This window comes from Cupressus sempervirens, chromosome 9, assembly GCF_028749045.1.
Source record: "Cupressus sempervirens isolate cs-2001-9-10 chromosome 9, ASM2874904v1, whole genome shotgun sequence".
NCBI classification, from domain to species: Eukaryota; Viridiplantae; Streptophyta; class Pinopsida; order Cupressales; family Cupressaceae; genus Cupressus; species Cupressus sempervirens.
In genome coordinates this window covers 829946964-829964837 of record NC_143126.1, presented here as the reverse complement: position 1 = coordinate 829964837, position 17874 = coordinate 829946964, and positions in this window count along the sequence as shown.

Sequence of the window (17874 nt, the reverse complement as noted above, 5' to 3'; positions counted from 1 at the left end):
GGCATCCAGACCTAGTGTAATTCTTACTCATTCTCAACAGAGAATTGCCCTCCCTACCTGGGATAAGGCATGTGTACACCATCTGGTCTTGCAATCTTAATATCCTCATGTTAGAGTGTTCGCTAGTAGATGACGAGATTGCGAACACATTCCATCAACCTATCTTCTAACTACCAACACTCTGACCTCTAGTGACCACAACAACAATCTTGCCACTAAACCTACCCTAGCCAGGGATTTCCAATGGACATTGCATGCCTGATCACCTACCGCTCAACTTGCCAATTATGTTAATTTTCATAGTTTTGATTCATCTTTATGATTTTGCAAATTTATCCATCTGTCTGATACATATGGACCACACCATCATCTTAGCCCTTCTTGGCTGTTTTGGATGATCTCTAGTGTGATTTTCCAGCTTGAATTGTAAAATATTCAATTATGTAAAATAAATATTCATCTTGTCTCATTCAACATTACATTTTTTGCTTCCTTGAAATAGTGCTGGGCTCAAGGTTCAATGCGAACCTAGAGCTCTGATACCATATATAACATCCCCTTTGCCCTTGCCTTAGCTAACAACTAGCATATCATTGAAATACAATTACCACTTGATATTCATGAGAAGGCAGTTATAACAACTATTTTACATGTTCATATGAAAGAGATTAACGGTTGCAACTAGTTTAGTTGAAATATCATAAACAAAATTTGAATGCATAATAAAATGAAACTTAATTGAGGATTTAAGTTTGCAATACCCTAATTCTGAAATTGGAATCAAATTAGGGCAACATCTGTAAAACCTTGGGTTAGTCCACATATACCGCTTAGGGCACAAAAGTTATACCACTATATCATTCTAACCAATACCATTTAGGGCAACAAATCCATTGTAACAACCCATTTTTTCCCATGACCGATCTTGGCAATTTAATATAAATAAAAGATATGTTCACATTTATATTCACATGAATGAAGGATGGTTATAATAGTCATCAAGTAAGCCTATCTCATGCACGCAATCACATTTCATGTTCAATTGAAAAATCAATTGATTTCACTGATTGCCTCTAATGTCCCCCTTTGGGACATTATTTAATTTATCTTATATTTTTATATTATATTTTTTGCAGACACATTTCATCTTCCAATTTCTTTCCATGCCTATGATTAGATCATAAAGTGATCTTATTTATGAAGAGTCATGTCTTCCTCATTTGTGCTTGTATTAAATACATTATCAAGGTAACTAATGTTAGGATGTTTTAATACTGTTATAATATTATAAGATTATATATTTATATATAGTTGAAAATATGTTATTGTCATGATATATTATATAGTAATAATTATTAATTTAATATATATCATTAATAAATGTAATATTAATAATAGATTATATTTTATTATTATACTAATAGATAATTATATATTGATATTATCTTATATCATTTATTTATTTATATATATTAAATACTATTTGTATTTTATGATGATATTTATACATGATCATAATAGTGTAATATTTTTGTTTAATTTCTATTTTTGATTAAAAACTATTCTTAAATGGGGGACATCATAGTCCTCCCGAATTGAATTTGCTTGTCTTCAAGCAATTGATTTGATCTTAACTAATTCTTAGCTTGAATTCATTCTCTTTCTTGCAAATGTTTGAAACACTTGCAAAAGAATATGTTTAGTATATGATGGCCTGTGTAAGAACATATGAATGAAGACACAAAAGTATACAAAAAGTAGACACATGAATGCATGAAGACATAATGTAGACATGAGAAAGACACACAAATGCATGAAGACACAAAGAAGACACAAATCACACAATGTAGACACGAGATAGACACACGAATGGATGAAGACACAAAGAAGACACAAATCAAACATAGTAATGCATGGAGACATGCTGTAAACACAGAGTATACATGTTAAAACTTTGTTAGATTACTTCTTTACACTTTGAAATAAGAAAAAGGTTAAGAAAATGTTTGATTTGTGTCTTCTTTGTGTCTTCATGCATTTGTGTACTACAATAGGGTACCTTAATTAATAGTTCCCCTTCATTGTAGATTTTCTCTTACATGCCTAATTCCATAGTGGATGGTAGATTTACTACTGCTCGAGTTTGGACACACTCATCTTGGGGTCCCTTAGATCTTTATCTATAGTGGGATTTTCTTGCCCCAACATGAACGATTTACTCCTCTCCTTGTGCACACTCCCTACCCACTCACTATGTGCTTATTTTAGTAGTGGATGATAGATTTATTGCTGCTCGAGCTTGGACATGCTCAACTTGGGGCTCCCTTAGATCATTATCCATATTGAGATTCTCTTGCATCAACACGAGCAATTTACTCTCCCCTCTGTGCACACTCCCTATCCATTGTGAATTTAAACACATTATTTTTAGTAATGGGACCTTAATTAACTTTCTCTATAATTCCAAATTCATTCTACAAGGTTGCAACTTATAAACTTCCTTTCCAATTTTTATATTTGGATCTACTTAGGATCTCCCTTTAATTTGATCCCGAAACAATAATTTAATCATAAAATGAGAATATTAATGTATCTAAATCATATGATTTAAAAAATAAAGAAATTCATAAAATTCGTCTTAAAATTCTAAAAAACAAATTAAAAAATAAATTTATCTTGATTCAAATCCACAATGTTTGATAATTATCTATTTCTTCGATAGATTATCCCTTTATAAGTTTTTACATTAGCTGATATAAATTTCCTTTCACTAATACTTATCTAGTATCCTTCCCTTTTTTGACACCTTTGCTTCACAATATTTCCATGGATATGATTAGGTAAAAATATTACTATTCAAGATGAATGGATATCAAGTATATCCATAATATATAATGACGTGTCTTTCACTTTGAATTGTCTCTATTACATATCTATAATTTGATCAAGAATGGGGTAATGTGTACATTCTTTTTGTTACCTCTTTTGCATATATTATTGTGTTTCAAAACACAATTAGTTCTATCATAAAATCTATAACATTCCTTCGCAGCATTAGATTTTTAATTTTTTAGCAGTCATATTAATAAAGTTCTCTTTTTTTATTCCACTTCATTTAACCGCCACCGTGTATATCCTTTTCCATGTGAACTTAAAATAATTTCTACTGATTTTCTTGTGAAAATGTAAAGACCACTGGGACGAGTGTTTTAACTATGCTTTTTCTGTGCGCATCGATAGTTTAATTAATGTTTCCTAGAAGAATCTACCTTCAACTCGAACAATATATTCATTCGCTGAGAAAAATTGCAAATTTCTCCACATTCAATAATCCTTGAGAATTAAATGTTTCCAATGACCACCACCTAGGATAAATGTAGCCGGACTAAATTCACTCAAAACCCACTTATTCAATTCAATATAATGGAAAATGGTTATGTTCGGTTGTCTTCATAGGCAGCCACAATGGCTAATAAAAATTGAATCTATTTGTGTTGCTGAAGTTTTTGGCAAAATGAGTCTTTAACTTTATTATTTTACTAATAGATAATTATATATTGATATTATCTTATATCATTTATTTATTTATATATATTAAATAATATTTGTATTTTATGATAATATTTATATTATCGTTATAATATAATATTGTTAGTTAATTCCTATTTTCCATTAAAAACTATTCTTAAATGACGGACACCACATTGTCTAATACTTTTTAAAAGGAAACTGATTTCTAAGCATTATTTAAATTCTGTTATGGAATTATCTTTTATTAACAATAACAAACTAGAAAAAGAATTTAACATCAATTCGTTGAAAGATTCAGCTTTACTCCCATTATTTAAATTCTATTCTAAAATGACTTTGAACGATTTTGGGGCATGCTTTCCTCAAAATGGTTTTCTGTCTACTTTGTGTTTGTTCCTTTCCTTCCGCTAACTACAATCCTAATAGTGATTAGATCTCTAACTCTAACCTTAACCTTAATTGTAACTCTAATTTTAGGCCTAACTCTAATCTTAACCCTAAGAACAATTGAAACTTTAATTTTAATTGGTGTTATGTATGATCTACAATTGACATCTATACAATAAGAAATAGTGATCAAGAGGGATCAATCCACTCTCCTATTGAACATTAGGAATACAAAACCTCCTCAAGTCAAATATCATTGACAACACCTTGATGGAAGAGATACCAATGTAATCTCCATGCTCTCAGAGTTTTGGTTCCTTTTGCTACTTGGAATGAAGAAAGGAGATAAAGCTACTATGCAAAATGACTAATTATGAACTTGCTAAAGCTATAAATGATATAAAGATGGACATAAAAGAGGTTTTGTTTGCATCCAAAAACAAAATAGGAAGTATGTAGATATAGATTTGAAATCCCAATGATCAAGATTTTGCAAACACATTTACTACCTTGAGAAGAATATGAGCTTGTTTTGGAAGTTACAAAATGGTTGAAACATTCTATACCCAATAATAAAAGGTTTGGGATACATTTTGTACCCTAGGTTTTTGCTTGAAACTTTTAGGGATGCTCCAACTTGTCTTGATCTATTCACAATAGTTCTAATAGCTACATAGCCTATTCCTACATGCTAAGAATAGGGAAGAATTTTGTGAAGAGGGATTTTTCTTGGTCGAATGTTTGTTTATAAATCAACCTTGAAAATGTGATGAAATTGCATAAAGGAAAGATGGATTAAAAGCTAGATGTAAACTGTGAATTCCCTCATGCCTTGATGATGTGTTGCCTCATTGGATGTAATCACAAGTGTTAATATAATATATTGAACTTAATACACAAGCAAAATGAAATCATAAAAGATAAGCCTTGTGTAATAAATGTTGTCATTTTGCATAATGCTTGATGAAGGAGAATGCTTCAAAGATTTGAAAACTTGGATGCTTGAAGATTTTAAGCATTCTTGGATACCAAATTGTGAAAATGCTTTTGAAATCCAATTGCTTGATTGCTTCTTGATCATGTTGGTTTCCAAAATGAGAATAGATGATGTGTTTATATACTAAATGCTACATTTGGGGATACAAAAATAAGCCAAGACTACAAGATCTAATTTTCCACTAAAATCTTGAGATACGGTTCTGAGCTAAATTAAGACCAAAATGTTTGAAAGATTTGTTCTTGTGTCTAGAATGTTTGAATCATTATGTACCTAGGAAAATCAACCTAAATATGAATTTGGTCCCTAGATGATAGAATGGATGCTAGATTAGGAGGTGTTGAGGTCGATTTTGTACCACTTCATAACATATAGTAATTGAATACTTAATATGGAATATCAAACACTCAATTCCTCTCTTGAAAAGTTAATACTCATGAAGACATGAGAAAAAATCCAATGTTCCTTACACCTGTGGATACTAACTCAGTTATATCAATGTGATTTGTTGGTAATCACATAGGCGGCCTTATGTTGTTCATTCAAGGATAGCTTGGACTTTTGGTGTGATGGCGATGATGATTTTGTATGAGTGCCAGATGATGTTGATGGTGGCGGTGATGGTGGAGGGTGTATTCAAATGACTTATCCCTTCCTAACTTTCTAAGAATTAAATCTGACTAATCATCTACTTGCTATTATACTCCTACTCTTATGAATGGAAAGATTAGCAAATGGACGGGGATCGAATTTGATGAAAGCTAACTAGTGGCGCTACCTCCATAGATGCAATGATTCAAGGGAAAAGACTAGTTTACCACACAAGACTTCCCAACAAGATGCTAGGATGCTAGTGGCCTAGTTACAGATCCCTATCAAACATCCACTAATATCACCATGCAACTATCCATCTACTTTTACTCTTACTAACTTTCTTGAAATAAAATTTACTTTAACAACTTCAAAGGAAATCTAACTTTAACTATTGCAAGTAGAAACCATGCAATAACACCAACTCTTCTTAATCACCATGCAAGTCACAACAATGATAAAGAGAGGCAATTTTGGTATTATCTTGAGCAACAATTTTCTTCCACCCTTTACAAATGAGAGCAAATGGCCTTATATAGAGGCCAAAATTACAACCAACGGTAGTTATTAAGAGGCAAAATCAATGATCTGGATTGGATCCTAGAAACCCTAATTAGGGTTGCCACCCCATCGGCCAATGAGAAAGTGCCACCTCATCAATAGACCAACGAAAAAAAAGGAAAAGTGGCAACCAATGAGAAGACAACAAAATGGTAGCCAATTAGAATCAGACACCTATCCTACCCAAGAAGAAGGAGAAATTTCCACTTGGGCTTACATCAAATGATCTTCTAATATAGTTCTACCCTTTTCTTTCATATTTTTAGCCAAAGCAATGAACTTGGCTAGTTTGTCGTTAACTTCCTTCATGGGAGGGAAAAGTGTATGCTTCATCTTGAGCTCAGCTAAATTCATTATGTTGCTTGCTGCTTGAAGTTTTTTCTCATGATTCTTCTCATATTCTTTCACATATCTGATAAAGCCATTGAGAGAGGCAAGGATGCCCAAATATTTCTTCTTGATGGCAACCTTCCCCAACTCATCCAATCTTGATCCAAATTCTGTCTCATTGACATTCTCCTCTTTGATATCTTCAAAATCAAGGGCAGCTCCAATATCGGTCATCATGGTTGAAATGGAAGTGTCAATGCCTGCGCTGTGCTGTGCAATCTCATTTCGTATCTCCTCAAATATCCTTAATCTAATGGTTAAGGCAACAAACCAAGACTCCACCATACTCATTCCTCCTTCATCTACCAACTTGGCCATTTCCAAATATTTCTCCGGTAGCTCGATAAATGCCTGTAGCCTGGGAATGGCTAAGTCCTTGACTGGAAGGAAATCCTTCCACTCACCTTCAAATGTTCTGAATTTATCTCTAATAGCCACTAATGACCTAAATGTCGAGACAAAGGAAGGAAAGAATTTTTTTCCATCTTGGATTGTATCGCAAATCCAATCCTTGACTTCGTGCAACTGAGCCAATAGCTCTTCTATGTTGCTCCCACTATCTTGAGAAAGGGCTACCTAGTGTAACTGTTGGATAGGTTGGCAATCTCTCCAATATCTATTTTCAGCCTCCAACTTTACAATCCTTTCGTTTTCCTTCCTCAACCTTTCTCTAATTGAAACCATGCCTTCTTGGATCTCCTCACATTCCATGTCATTCATGATTCTACCCAAGTTATGCTCAACTATCTCATATTCTTGAGCTACAATCTATCCAATGCCTTGCTAACTATTGGTATATCAATTTGAAATTTTCAGCGACCATCATCATCACTTCCAATTACCTTTGCCACCACTTTTTTATGGTTCTTGCTATCACCCTTTTCCACTAATCCTTGGATATCTTCAACTGTTTAGACAATCACCACCTCGCCTCTTGGCATAAGCATTTTCCTTAACCATAGTGGTGTAGTGGATCTCCCCAAATCTGGGTTCGGTTCGACTAGCAAAGCATCACCAATGGCCTTGGGCACCTGGCTTATCTCCTCAATATCAATTGGCCCATCTTCTTCTTCACTAGTGACTATCACATCATCTCCATGTTGGTTCTTCGAGAGAGGAGAATACTCGGTGCTATCATTGTAACCACTTGATTCTGAATTAGAGCTCACCTCTACTGCGACCCCTTTTCCACTTGTATTATCCTCTTAGCTTCTAGCCTCAATTATGCTCTCCCTTGATAGTGCTACATTCTATTTCTTTACTGGAGGTTCCTGATGTTCCTTACTTTTCTCAACCTTCAAACCTCTCTTCTTGCTCTTAACTATTCTTTGTTGCTGGCTACTGCCTTCACCTTTTTGTCTGACTGACTCTATTGGACCTTCCTTTGGTTTCATCTTCTCATAACTAAGGTATACCTTCTGACTTTGTAATTTTGTTAACTTCCCATTGTACCACGACTCGGTGTGCAGATCAACTCTCCTTGTAACTGCCTCTAAGGAAGGATCCTAATGATCATCCCAATCCACTAGACCCAATTCTATTCCATCCACTCTATCATAATCTTCTCTTACCACATTTTCATCATCTTCTAGTTAATCAGGAATATCAAGGTCTCTCCATCTAATTGCCCTCACCATGTTCACTAACAATCTTGAGAAAGCTAGCTTTCTCACATGAAAGCCATCTTTTCCATTGGCCCAAAAATCTTCTATAGTAGGAACATGTTTAAATGTATTTTTGTGAGATGCTTTGATAAGACCATTAGGATTGAATCCTTTCCTTTCTCTATACCATCCTAGATGATACCATTCTAACTCTTTCTCTATAGCTGCAAAGGTGACAAGATTGGGGCAACTATCATTGCCAATTCCAAATGAGAAGGTAATCCTTGTCTCACCTTTAAGTTTCATCATTTTGTCATAATACTCAAGTTTCCTAGCCAAATCCATCAAAACTACCTTGTCGGGTGGGTACCTTGGAAGTCTTTTGTGACAAACTGTGCTTCCTGCTACTCTAATATAAGTGAATTGCAGAAATTGGATGAACCAACTCCCATACTTCTTAACTTTTGCTTTTGCTTTTGATGAGAGCCTCTTAGCAGGTGTCCCTTGCAATAGCCTTACCATCTTCATGGCAAAGACACCATAAAACATTTTATAATCCTTGGTGTTGTGCAAATGAATCTATGGATAGCACTCATGCACCAAATATTGCCCCGACCCATTGCCAAATACTCCTAAGGCCTTAAGTCCAGGATTTTCATATAGTCTTGCAATCAGATAGAAAAGATAGGATCCCATATAGAATTGCTTTTGATTTTGCAGGGTCCTAATTTGCAACTCTAAATTTTTGCTTATAATCCTAGTCCAATCAAATTTTCTCTTTCCATTCTCAATTTCATCAATAAAGAAGTACATCCAGTTCTCAAATTGCATACCTTGAGCTAAGCCCATGATTCGGCTAAGAAGCATAATAAGATCGCCATACTCTGATTTAAAATCTGACCTAGTGAGCTTTGATGACCTGGTAACCCCCTCCTTGCCTTTGTGTAACCAATTCTGCTTTAGATGAATGAAATAGGTCTCTTGATTATCCTGAAATAACTTAGCTACTTGATCCATCATTACCATTGTCATGCTTTTATACTGAGGAATATTAAATGCTTCTTCAGCCACTTGTCCACCAATGTTGGCTAACACTCTCTTCCCTTCATCAAAAATGATGGATTTAATAACTATCAAATCGGGATGCACACTCCATTACCAATTTTGGACAAGGCAAGATAGGAGGGAAAGCTGTTGCATGAACAATTATGCTCTTGTAGATCTTCTTTGCCATGGGAGATTGTCCTTCTTTTAATTTGTCCTTCAACTATACCATGTTCACTGCACTGATATTGGTATCACTTATTCACCTCACTTTCAAGAAGAAGGTGGTCTTAGGCATCATGTCTTCTTTGTCCTTTTTGGTATTCGTTCCCTTTGGGTTCTTGCTTGCACTAACATCTACCATCCTTAACACTTATTTCCCCTCCTTTTTTCTAAATGATATGGACTACACTTATCAATCTCCAACCTTTTTTCTATCGATGGAATCTAGTTTATTTCTACCTCTCCAAGTCCTATCTCTACACTTATCAATCTCCAACCTTCAACCTAAGGGTGGGACTACCACTTATTTTTGCCTCTTTGTTACCTTAGGATAGACTACACTTATATCTCTTAACTTCAATCCTAGGGTGGTCTAGCTTATTTCTGCCTCTCTGAATGTCCTATCATGAAATCTATACTTATTTCTCCAAACTTCAACCTATCAATGGAATGATGAAGTGGTGGATGATGAGTGCAAGAAGAAAATAAGGGAAATGAACCAAGCAAGAACAAGGAATAGAATCTGCCTTTAAACCAATCTTCACCTCAAAAAATGATTATAATTTTACCTTAAATCTCCCTTTACCAATAATTGAGCCCTCTTCAAGTTCGGATCAGATCTTGAAAATTTCAAGCCTCCTTGCAAATAATGATGCCCTAGCAAAAATTAGAAGTTTGACTTCTTTGGAATTACCCACATTTGCCAAAATCAGACCCTTGGATCACATAGCCTCTTAACCAAGCAAAATCACCTAAATCTGGAAGTTGAAATCGTAGCCTTTGGAAAGAAAATTAGACCCCAAAAAAAATCGTCTCAACTAGAGGAAATTCAGATCTACTCCAAAATCTGACCTATGGCAACAATTTGCCCAAGATAGAAGAAGAAAACACTACCAAGCAAGGATAAATCTGCCCAAAAATCACCCAAATCTACAAGTTTCTCTTCTAGAAGGAAAATTGCTCATGAAAGGAGGAGGAGGAAGAAGGAATGAGGAAACAAGAGGGGGGGGGGAGCCCTCTCTTATACCAAATTTTTTTGCCTCTCCAAGTGGGCTGACTTGCCCTGGAGGAAAGAAAAATTAAATTAGCTCTTTTATTAATGGCCCAAATTTAAATGCCATGTTAAAATTACTTAGCTTGTAGTGAAATTAGCCCATTTAATTGCCAATTTTGATAAAAAAAAGTGCAAAATAAAAATAAGGTAAGCCTAGGAGATGTCAAAATTTTTATTTAACAATGTCTTAGCAATTAAAATATCATTAAAATTGAATTTAGCAAGCTAAAATCAAATTTCAATTCTAAATTACCAATCCCTTTCAACATTTAAAAAATCTTCCAAGCAATATTTCAACCAAATTAATGCGATTTTGCAATTTCATCCAATTCTAACCTTGCAATACTATTTCAATTTTAAACCAAAATAAATCATTTTTTTAGCATTCAAAATTGATTTTCCAAGGTCAATTTCACTATCAAAAATTTCTTTTTCACCAAAAAATTCAAGATTTTCCAAAACAATTAAATCTAAAATTTATTCTTAATGTCCAAGCTTATACAATTATATCAGATTTTCAAAATCTATTTAAGTCCAAAAATTTGCAAATTTATCTTGCTGAATATTTGTTTTAACCGTAAAAAAATGTTGTTTTGAAATTTGTTTGGCCTAAGGATAAAATTACATGCTCTGGAAAATCAAGTTAACACTGGGTGAAAAAAAATAAACCACATCAAATCTCTCTTGGCCCGAAGGCCTCCAAGGTGTAAAATTTTCAAATTGAAAACTTTTGGACAACTTTGAAAAACTTGCCAAAGAAACCAAAAAAAAGGGGGGTCCCTAAAATTTTGGGGCGATGATGTGAAAACCTCATAGTATGAGGCACACCTAATTTTGAGGTTGGGATAAAGTATAAAGGCCACAAATGGTCACATAAGGCCCATGTATGATAATAAATGATTCAAGAGGATAAATAATAAAGCAACACACTTAGAAATAAGATCTTACCTCAAATTTTTAAGAAACTGAATTATTGAAGGACTTATAATATTTATATAAAGGTCCAATGAGCATTAGAAGAGTGTGAAATCAATGTGGGAGTGCACACATACTAAAATGCAGCTAGAGTGAGCATTTAATTATAGATGCTTACTTTTAGGATGGTAACATCAAATTTTGGCTTGGACTCATTTCTCACAGAATCTAACATGGTACCAAAGTGGCTTTGTCTATAGACCTCTGGCTTTTCTATATCCTCACAATCTAGAGAATCATAACTATTTAAAGTAGAGAAAAATATTTGTATATTCTATTTCGTATACATATTTTTGTTCCCATTATATTTGGGTGACTACCACATTTTGGTAAGAATGAAGACATTTTCAATCTCTTCAAAGCATCTTCAAGGCCCAAAAAAGTCAACATTGACCTTTATTTCACTAAAATTAGAGATTGGAGTGTACACTAGAAAATCAGAGATTAAGTTTTCAACAGTTCTTTTTGGAGTCATTTTTCATTTTTACATTAAAATTTTATCTTCAAGTAATTGAAAACAAAAAAGGTTTTTGAGTTTTCCTTTGAGGATTGGAAAAACATCTAGGCATCTATTATTTTTTGTACATTTATAATGAAGTTTGCAAGAACTACATTAAAAAAAAAACACTTTTTTCTAAAGAGTCAAATTCAACATTTTTCAGATTTGGAAAGAACTTTCCATCCATGAAAGTCTTGATCAATCTTTTGTTAATTTTATATTACATATTATAGGTTGAAACTCTAGTACATTTCTCACTTGAGCAAGCTATATCTTTCATCCTCAAGCTCCATTTCTAAAAAATAAAGAGGTATTGGAAAGCTATTGAAGAGTAATACATGGCTAAAAGATTTATTTTAAAGTCTTTTGTATACAAAATTATAATATTGGTCTTTGTAGGCCTAGCAAAAAACATTATAATCTCATAAAAGCCTTGTAAACATAGTCACCATAAAATACTTATTTACCATATTTGCCATTTTTTGCCTCGTGCCCTACCAAGAAAATCAAAGAAAATTATTATGCAAGAAACCCTTATAATTATTTCCTGTCCCTCGGCTAACATTATAGATGACCTCGACCCTAGCTAGGAGAAGTGTATTTGCGAAGACTACTTAAACTCTCAGACCCCTTGTGATTGAAAACGAGCCTCGGGATCTTGAACACAAACCTTTACTTCCCAATATTAGTAAGAATACAACAAAATAAACCTTCTCTCTCTACTAAAACAACAAAACTACTTGTCTAGAAGTTGTAAGAAAAGAAGAGGAAGTGAGAGGAGAAAATATTAAAAATGAAAGTAACCTTGGTTAGTCATACAGATTAGCCACTCACTCTATATAGAAGGAAAAATTGAAGAATTTGAGAAAGAAAAATGAAAGATTTTGGTAGAATATGATACAAAGGAGGATGAGGAAAATGAGGGAGATATGTGTGTGGAGGTGGGGAAGGAGAAAGAGGGAGAACGATCCAATAAATCTACTAGAAGATAAATCTAGTCATATTTTAGAGAGTATTAAAATAGGGTTGTTAGTCCTAAGAGATCAGATTGCTACGAGTGGGGGGGGAGGGGGGGGGGTGTGAATTAGTAATCAACAAATAATCAACTTTTCAATCTTTAAAACCTTCAACCCTTAAACATATTAATAGAAACACATAAAATCTATCACATGAAAACATACACAATGTTGACACAAATATTTTGGTATCACAAAAACCTAATTTGGATCACAATTGTGGTGGGGATTAACAACCACAAATTGTGTACTCTTATGAAGTATGGTATGTCTGGAGCTTAACCTTGTTAGGAGTTATAAAGACACTATTAGGTGCCACCTTGTTAGGGGATTTACTAAAGGATTTGAGCAATACAAATCCACAAAGCTTGAAAAATACTTGCATGTAAAAACCTGTCACAAAGAAGAAAAAGACAAGAAGAGGCAAGGGTTTTGCTACGAAAATATGCAAATTATATTATCAAAAATGAAAAAGATGAGAGATAATTACAAAAGATATATCCTTATAAAAGGAGATCGAAACTCGAAAAAGAGTAATCTAAAAGGTAAAATCCATTTAATAATTACCAATTAATTATTAAATATGAATGCATAAGTGCATAAAGTAAAATATCAAGAAGGGAGTAAAGGTAATTAATTAAATTAAATTAAATTAATGCTTTACTCTAACACCCTCCCCCCAAGGTGAGAAATAATGAAGCTACAAACAATGCAGAAAGAACAAGGGAACTACAATGCAATGCTGAAAGAAAACTTGGGTCCTGACAACAAGGCTTGATGAGGTACCCAATCACAACCAAATCTCTATAAAATAGAGAAATAGAGAAAACCCACTGGGAAAAAATCTACTCAAAAAGAGATAGAAAGAAAAGAAGGAAGGAAGGACTCATCACTGAGACCCCCCAAGGACAACTTCCTTCACCCCAAGAATAGAATGTAGCTTGAGATACCACAGGGATGCAAAAGGTTTAGTGAAGATGTTTGCAACCTATTGAGTAGTAGGAATGCACTCCAATCTCAAAGTGCCATCCTGAATTAGATGCATGATGAAGTGCATGTGAAGCTCAATGTGCTTGGTCTGTTGATGCTCAACTGGGTTGCGAGAAATGTTTATAACACTTTGATTGTCACACCATAGAAAGGTGGGACTATTAGGAGAAAATCCAAATTCTATAATCAACTGTTGAAGCCATAAAACCTCTTGACTAGCCAATACAACTACCCTGTATTCTACCTCTATAGATGATAATGTGTGAGCATAATGCTTCTTGCAAGACCATGTGATAGGACCAGAACCAAGACAAAAGACAAATCTAGAAGTAGACTTGCGATCATCAATATCACTAGCCCAATTTGAGTCTTTATAACCAACAATGTGAGGATCCCTTGATGTGTAGTGAATGCCATAACATGTTGTACCCCGAATGTACCTCAAGATATGTTTGGAAGCTTGCCAATGAGTCTCATGTGGATCATGGGAGAATTGAGAGACAAGTCCAACCATAAAGGAAATATTAGGACATGTGTGTGTCAGGTACAACAAACTACCCACAAGCTGTCTGTATAAAGTGGAATCCAATGTAAGAGTAGAGCAAGTGGTAGATAAAACAACACTTGACTAAAGAGGTGTGGGAGTCGGGTTGCAATCAATAATTCTAAATCTTTGAAGCATATCAAGAGCATACTTCTACTAGAGTATGGCTATCCCACTAGCACCAAACCAACTTTCTTCCTTTCAGAAGAGGACAAAGATCCCATGTGTGGTTCTTCATCAAAGAAGAGTACTCCTCATTCATAGTCCTATCCCACTCTAAGTGTCCCATCGCCTATGAAAAACCCTGTGGATCATCTAAAATGACATGACTCAAGAGGCCAGTACTTGTAGCCTGAGCTCGTGTGTGGAAAGCATCGGTAGGATCACCTACCAGAGGTTTGGTTGCATCAACAATATCATGAGCCCACTTGGGAACTTGTTGAACAACTGGTGGAGGTGGTGAAGGGGGATCAATATCAAGATCTTCCTTAGAGGATGCATAATCCTTTGTAGGAGTAGAGGAAGTATTGGGTAGTGAGGAAGAAGCTGGTGATGTTGGATCCATCTGAGGATAACGCTCATCAAACTGAACATCTCACTGAAACAAGACATCTATGGAATTAGGATCAAACAACCTGTAAGCCTTCATATCCTCACAGTAGCCAACAAAGATTATTGATCGATTCTTATTCTCCATGGCTTTCCCCTGAGCATTTGGAATAAATGCCCAAGCCTCACTACCAAAAATGTAGAAAGATGAAACATCTGTCTTGACATGAGTCTAGGCCTCCTCAGGAGTCAAGTGTCACAATGCCTTGTGAGGCATATAATTCTGAGTATAGTTAGCACATGTGATAGCTTTAGCCCATAATGAAGAACTCATAGCTTGTGACTGAATCATACAATTGGCCATCTCCCGTAATGTAATATTCTTTCTCTCTACAACCCCATTATATTGAGGGGTGTGGGGAACTATAAACTGATGTTGTAAACCATGCTTAGTGAAAAAATCTCTAAAAGAATGATTCACATGTTCCCCTAATTGTCAATGCATATACGCCTAATAGAAAGGTGAGATTGCTTCTCCACAAATGTCTTAAAGATTCAAAATGAATTAAAGACATCAGACTTGTGCTTCAAAAAGTACACCCATGTGCATCTAGAGAATTCTTATATGAAGGTGAGCACATATCAAGCACCTAAAAAAGATGGCATGGGAAATGACATAAGATCACTATGTATCAACTCCAATGGTGCCTTAGCATGTGTGGATCTACCTGTCAGAAATGGATCTTTGTGATGTTTTCAAAGTGCACAACCTTGACACACATCTTTAGTACAAGAGATCAGAGGTAACTTAGTCACTAGCTCGTGTGTACTCATCTACTATAGATATTTGTAGTTGACATGGTCAAAACACTCATGCCAAAGTTTTCTCATAGTGGCTGCATGAGAAATAAGAGAAACACTAGTAGAATCAAAGCTCTGAAAGCCATCAAATTAATATAAGTGATACTAAAGATCAACACTCCCTGTATCAATAACCAAGTCAAGATCATGGAGGTCTCGAATAACCACATCATATGGTGAGAACTCAACTATCTTTCGAGAGCCTAAATGAAAAATTTGAAAGACAGACAGGAGGTTTGTAGAAATGGTAGGAACCAAGAGAACATCCTGTAATGAACCACCTTCTAAAGAGATAGTTCCTGAACCTTTGATTGAAAGCTATGTAGAATCACAGACTACAATCTGTGTAGTAACACTCTAAGCAAGAGAGGTAACCAAATTAGGTGAGTGTGTCATATGATGTAAAGCTCGAGAATCAAGAAATCAAGTAACTGTAGAGGAAAATGGTCGTGGAGAAAGAGCATGTCATTTTCCTAAAGGAGGAGGTGGTGGCTTCAGAGAAGCAATACTATGCTATTGTATGGCCTCATCTAAAGCCTCAAGATGTTTCAAACACCTGGAAACTAGATGTCCTTCCTTGCCACAAAAACTGCAAGGATCACCTGTGAATTTCTTAGTCTTGGAGGAAGAAAAACTAGACTTAGAATATTTACCCTTCTGAGAATTTGATTTAAGAGTAGGCTTGGAGGAACTCTCATTGGTTGTTGAATCTATCTTGGGCTTCAATTTATGCTTTTGCTTCCTTGTAGATGTCTGAGGAACCAATGCCTGTGCCTTTGAACCAGTGATAATATCCAACTATGTAATCTTGGAATGCTCTCTAGTTAGGCGATCACAAAAGACCTCAAAAGAAGGCATAAAAAATTTGGGAGCCAAGGCATCCATAGTGGAATGGAAGGAAGAAGAGAAATCTGAAAGTTTTCTTGAAGCTTGGAGAGAATTAGGTTGATGCACTATTTATCTATCTTCTCTTTCCTACATCTCTATAACAAAGTCCTCTACTATTTGAACCTCATAAGAAAGTCCTCAATGGAGGGGAAAGCATCGGGTACAAGAGAAGTAAGCTCTGCCTCAATCTGAAGTTCTTTGAACTCATTGATGGTGTGAAACAAGTCTTTAAACTTGTCCCACATTTCTTGAGGAGTGGAACACTCATCAAGATGAAACTGTAAGCTATCTAAAACACTTAAAGAAATCAGACCCATGGCTTCATCCATCTTATTCCTGTGTTGCAAAGTTTGGTATTGACTCTAAAAAACTCGTTGCATTGTATCTAGACAAGACTACAAACCCTTTGAACATAGAAGCCACTGCATATGGGTTTTCCATGTATGATAGTTTAGTGGGTTTAGAAGTACTAGACAAGAAGAGGTATCAACCATTGTTTTAGAAGGGGTTTTTGAAGTTTTTTGATATGCTAATATAATAACAAAAAGTAATAGAAAAAAACCCCCTACAATACAAATAACCAAACCCTAGCTTACAGATGGAATGTGTAATCAAGAAAAGAGAAAAGTAGCTTCAGATGTGAATCACAAATATTTGGTACAAAATATTGGTGAAATGATAGAGAATCTGGAAAGTTCTTGAGAAGATCTTTCTAGCACCTTTTTTTGGATTGAAAAATGGAGCTATAACAAAGAAGTTACGCCCCCAGAAGATAGAAGTTATCAAAAAACTTCAAGCACAAAAGGTATCAAAATAAAAAAAATCAAAAAATTTCTACTCCATCATCTTTGTCTTGGAACTAGCTTTCCGATACTTCTTTCAAACAAAAAAAGACCCCCGTGTACTCAAGACATCACGAAAAAACCAACAGGAGCCCTAGAAGTAATAATAAATGATATATATTTTAAAAATAATTTTAAAAAAATCACCATTGGTGGAGCAGTGGGTAGATAGAGCCGCTAGCGGTGGAGTTGCTACCAGTTGGTGGGAGCTACAACAATCAGAGAGACCATTGGCGGTTACTGGGATTGTTAGCGGTTTCAGTGATCGCTAGCTAGTTTTTGCTAAACGTAGCGGCCAAAAAACCAAATTGTTGCAATTTCAAAATTTC